At 38.1% G+C, this 5,864-nt stretch overlaps 1 non-coding gene across 1 annotated transcript; it reads left to right on the forward strand.

Moving 5' to 3' along the window:
• The first annotated feature begins 230 nt into the window (after window positions 1-230).
• On the forward strand, window positions 231-336 carry LOC147932981 (small nucleolar RNA R71). The gene has a single exon (XR_015576835.1). It is a non-coding gene; the product is annotated as a small nucleolar RNA R71 (small nucleolar RNA).
• The last annotated feature ends 5,528 nt before the right edge of the window (window positions 337-5,864 follow it).

Genomic DNA, 5,864 nt, shown 5'->3' on the forward strand with positions numbered 1-5,864 from the left:
TGAGGGCTTTCATGTCCCTCTTGTACTTGGCATCTTCCTCTCCTGTAGATTGCACAGAGCGATCATAATCCTCATTGTAGTTGCCATCAGATTGAGCCAAGTCCTCAACGAGGTCCCAACCTTCATCAACATCTTTGTTGAGGAAGTTACCATTACTTGTGGTGTCCAGCAACATCCATATCTTGGGGACCACTCCTCGGTATAGTGTGCTCAGCAATGAAGCATTACTGAATCCATGATGTGGACATCGAGTTGTGTACCCCTTGAAACGTTCCCAAGCTTCATTGAACGTTTCGTTGTTCTTCTGTACAAAGCTGGAAATTTCATTTTGCAACCTTGCGGTTCTGGAGTTTGAGAAGAATTTAGCCAGGAATGCCTTCTTGCACGTTTCCCAAGTGGTGATGGATTCCTTAGGGAGCGATTTCTCCCAGATGTGTGCTTTATCTCCCAAAGAGAATGGGAAAAGCCTGAGCTTGAATCCATCTTCACTGACTCCATTTATCTTAGTTAGGCTACAGAGCCTATCAAATTCATCCGGATGATCCAATGGGTCCTCCATTGGCAGTCCATGAAACTTGTTGCTCTTTATCATCTGGATGAGACTACTCTTGATCTCAAAATTGTTGTTCTACACAGCTGGTGGCACAATGCCTTTCCTCTGAGTGTGAGTAGTCGGAGCATATCCTGCTCCTATGTTGGTCCATGCTTGAGGAGCTGGTGGACCGTTCTGATTATTCATCGTCTCCTCAATGGTTGCTAGTTCCGGTTGAACTTGTTGTTGTCTGAGTAGCCGAGGTCTGTCGCTGTTTTCGATGAAAGGACTCAGGTTCTGGCTACCTCTGGATCGTGTTTGCATGCACATGCAAGTATCCGAGTGTGTACACAAGGATCAACTCGATCTAGGTGATTGAGTGACGGGTCGGGTGGGTGCTCGGGTTGTACCTAATATTCAAAACAAACAATGCGAAAGCAAACAAGTCAGTATCCAAAACAAATATAGACGAACGAACTTGATCAAGCAAGTCCTGAAATCCTAAACGTAGCAAAATTAAACAACCAAATGGCAACGGCACCAAATTGAAATACTAGTTTTCACCAAGGGTATTAATTCCCTATGCAGTTGTAGTACAAAGGGTTATCAATCCAAATTGTTGTTATGCTAGCTGATAGGATGCAATCAGAATCAAGCAAGTCAAGCCAAGCAATAATGGGGTTTTGGTTGTAACAGTCCTAATATGAACAAAGTAAAAGAATATAAACAAGTAAACCACATGACCTAAGCACTCGATGCAAGCAATCGAGTACAGGATCGAGTGGGGTGATTGAGTATGCAAGTGAACTATGAACAGCTCGAGGTGTTACTCGATGCATGTTATCGTGTACCTGATCAGGTAAGTGGTCGAGTAAGTAAGGAAAATGCAAGAAATGAAATACGAAAGTTCCTAAGGATGGGGGTAATCGAATCCTAAGTGTTCTAGACCAATACGGATGCCATACATGCCTCAAGCAATTATTTCCTAGACAATGAACCTCTAAAACCTTGTCACCACATTGTCGCACTAGTAACAATCAACCTTGAACATACTACCACACTGTCGCACTAGCAATATGAACAAGCAGACATTAAGAACAATTCATTTTTGTCAGTATACTTAGACTTATCTGATTTTGTCACTCAAAGTTACGTATACCTCTAGCATTGACCTAATCAAGCATTTTATCTACTCCTTTCGGCCTGTAGCATTGTAAACGCCCTAGATCTAATCTCAACCTTTCGGTCTGTTGACCGCATTAAGAACATCAACCTAGAAGGAAATTTATCAATCATAACAATCAACTAAATCATCCTAACCGATCAAGAACACCTAATCATCTATCCCATCCCTAGAAACTTTGCTACACTACTCGGACATAGAAACGAATGATAAAGCCATGAAAATAAACGAAAATGACATTATTAAAAAGATCGAGTAGAGTAGAAAAGAGTATGGGATAAAGATCTAAGAAAAACTACAAAATAAAAGTACAAAAACAAGAAAATATGTTGAGTCGCTCAGTTCTCTCCCAGAAGCTCTCGCTCTCTAGTTAGAGGGTCTGCGGCGTGCTCGTTTGCGAGCTAGGGAAAGAGGGGGTTTATATATGGAAACCCATTTGACCTAGCTTCCCAGACCTGCCCGATGGTCTACTCGATGGGATACACGAGGCTTAAGTCGGGTAACTCCTCGGGTGGATCCTCTTTGATCGTGTTGGGGTTCGGACTTGTTCTTGTAGCTCGATGTCTCCTTTGGGTACATGCTCGAGTTGTCCTTGTTTTTCCCCATTTTTGGCTCTTTAGCACCTGTTTTCATCCAATATATGCAAATGCAAAAATGCAACACCCTAAATGCTCTAAAATTTGATTTCTACAGTAAATGATCTAAAAATGCTAAGTTAGAGGTATGAACAATGCAAAATATAGACAAAAAAGGATGCTAAAAACATGTAAATTAGAGTGTTATCATGCAGGTAAAGGCAAAGTGTGATCGTGGAACCAAGTGATGAGGAGGAGGGTGTTCTAGAGGCTTGATTGATTGTGGTCTAGCTATTGTTAGGTTGCTAGAGTTGAGTTGATAGGACGTTGTAGGATGTTGGAATTTGTCATTTGCTTGTTTGGTCATTGGATTATTTCATTATTGAATTCTTATTGGACTTTTATTTGGTTAATGGAATCGTTTGGTTAACCGCTGTTGTTTGGTTGTTCTTAGGGTACTAGTGGGTATGAGACCACTAGAGAATTATTAATTATTAAAAAAAAAGGGAAGGGTTGTTTCATTAAACCAAACTCAATTTTGTGTGCTCTTATGGTTTAATTAAGTTTTGTTTATTAAACCGAAACTAAACCAATCCAAACCAAGAACCTTAATTTTCTCCTTTAAAAAGAAAAGGGAATGATGGATGGTGGTTCTTCACCACGTTCTATCGTCGCCACCATAGAGGAGAAAAAAAAGGGGAAGTTCAGTGGTGGTGAGAGAGAGAGAGAGAGGAGTTTGTGGTCAGAAGAGATGGCTTAGTTGGTCGGGGCTGGGAGAGAATAAAGATTTGTTTCATGATCAAGATACTTCAAAGAGAGCAATAGATTGGGAGTGAGGTGTTCTTGCTAAATACTTTTTTCATGATCAAGATACTTCTCAGAAGTACTTATGACTATGATTACTAGTCAACAGTTTTTGGGCAAGATTGGGTCGTAGGAAAAAGACCGCGTTAAAGCCGAGTGTTGAAGTTTTGAGTATTGGAACTTAAGCGTGGTGGTCGGTGTATTGACGGGAGTTTAAGGCCGAAACTGATGACATCCTTAGGAATCAAGTGTTTGCTAGGGCGGTCGTGAGTATTCTTGGTGACTAATGAAGCTTGCCAAGACACTAGTGTTAAGTTGTTGAGAGACTTGAGAATCTCTGGGACAGAACTGTTATGCCAATAATAACTTGCCATAGTAACAAGCACAAAGCACAATAAGTTTTGATACAAGTTAGTGTTGTTGTTATCCTTGGTTATATACTCAAATTTACCCTAGAGCTACTCTTTCAAATTAAGAGATCAATGTAGTATTTAGGGATCAAATCCACAAGGACTCTTGACTCACACAATAGATTTAATAATCTTTTAGGGGGGTTATTGGCTTAAGATTTAAAGAGAATTTTAATGACTTTGAAAGTTATGTAAAATATGTTGTTATTGAATCAAGACTTTTTAAAACTCTCTTAAAATTTGGTGTTATTAGTTGTAGATTTGTAAAAAGTTATCTAAAATCTTCATAAATCTAGTGTTATTGGATTACGAATTTTATAAAGTCACTAAAAATTTTATGTTATTCAAATAAAACACAAGAATCTTGGATTGTTAATGAATTCAATTATTATGTTATTGGTTTAGGATTTTATATCATTTTCTTCATTAAAAAAGTCATGAGAACTCTCTCATTGTTGTAAAACACTTAGTGGACTCACTAGACCGGCCCATGTACTAAGCTATGGAGTCTCGGTCCATAGGCTTTACTCAGTCCATACAGCTTCGGCCCATTAGCCGAAGCCTTACTCGGCCCTTAATCCATAAGTCGGTTTAGACCTAGACTTTGTATTCTACTATATATATGCATGTAATCCTTGGGAATTATCAATAAGAAACACAAGAGCTTTATCCCTAAACTCTACTTTCATAACACTCATCAAATAGAAAGATTGTGAATGATTGAGTCCATGACTTTTTGTTGTTATTTTGTAGAAAATGACATAATGTATTCATGCGAATGCCAACATTATAATTTCATAAAGACACAATTTGATGAGATGTTGTGTGAGATAGTGAAGAGCTTCCAACCAACGATGGAACCACATAAGACATCAACACACAGCAAGCTGTGACGGTGGAAACGACAACGTTAAGAGCTGAAGAAGCTTTGACTCGAGATTTGTAAGCTATGATGGCGGACGGTGGTGACTGGTGACGAAACTGGTGGAGGGGGACACTCTGAACCATCGGTGAACACTTCGGCGGTGACGGAAGAGGCTCAATAACAAGATGATGATTGCTGCACAACAAAACGTATGACCAAAGCAGTGATGGAGACGGTGACTGTGCGTTAGGAGCAGAAGCCTTTGTCTAACATGGAGGATGTCTCAGATTAAGCCAAAACCAACGCTTGATGACTTTGGCAAGATGAGAGAAGCAAGAGAATATTGTGCAATATTTTTTGAGAGATTTTATGAGAGATTTTACAAGATTAGGAAAAACAAATCAGCAAGATTTTAAAAAACTTTCTAACAATCTATTAGAATCCTTCATTTTATACTTTCTATGATTTTATGTAAAGTCATTAAAATTCTCTTTAAATCTTAAAATTCCCCGCCTAGCACTGATTACGCCCCGCAAAATCGCTAGGCCCACCCTCTCTGCCTCGATTAATGACTAATCCCCGCCTAGCACCGATTATCCGATTACTTCCCGCTTAATTTTGTATATACCAATTATTTTTGAAGCCAAATATAAATCAAATATATATATTTTTGTTATTTAGACATTGAAATTACGAATTTAAGATGTTTTACAATAACTAATGTACAAACTATTAACTAAAATCATATTATTTTTTAAAAAATTTACGTTTTTATGTGTTTACCATCATTTTAAAGATAGTACTATAGTTTTATATTTTATTTGATATTTTTTTCACATAAACAGAATTATACATATATTTAGTACAGATATCTTATTTTATTATTAATTTAATGGAATAACCCTAAAACTAGTTCCCGATTAATCCCCCTTTAATCTCCAATTTTCTCGCTAGGCGCTAGGCCCACCCCGTCCGCCCAACTAGCGCCTAGCGATTTCTAAAACAGGGATTAAGCTAAATAGAAATTTTGTAATTAAACTGCAAGGTGAAAACAGAAATATAAGAGTTGTAAATTCAAATGGATTAAATGCTAGGCCTATGGAAATTCTTACGAAATCATGGAAAATCATATCAATCAATAAGCAAGCGGGATTCAACAATTAATCACTGTTCTTGAACTCTAACACACAATTTTCAAATAAATCAATTCTCACTGCACATATTGGGCCTGTTCGGCATATGATCGTTGTGACCATATCTAGCAACAACAAATTACAAGGGAAAATAAACTTATTTTGGGGGAAAGACGGTGGAGATTATTATTAATGTTGATAATGGAGGACGCTGCGACTGATTTTGCTATCGCTAAAAAAAACAGCGACTGAAATACGTCTCCTCCGTTCATCTTCTACAACTGTAACAGATTTCCAGCGTCCATTTTTAGCGACAGCTTTTTTTCAAGGTTGTAATTTTTTCTTTGTTGTAGTCGCTGGAA

Source organism: Camelina sativa, chromosome 12, assembly GCF_030686135.1.
Source record: "Camelina sativa cultivar CO46 ecotype springtype chromosome 12, ASM3068613v1".
Taxonomy (NCBI): Eukaryota; Viridiplantae; Streptophyta; class Magnoliopsida; order Brassicales; family Brassicaceae; genus Camelina; species Camelina sativa.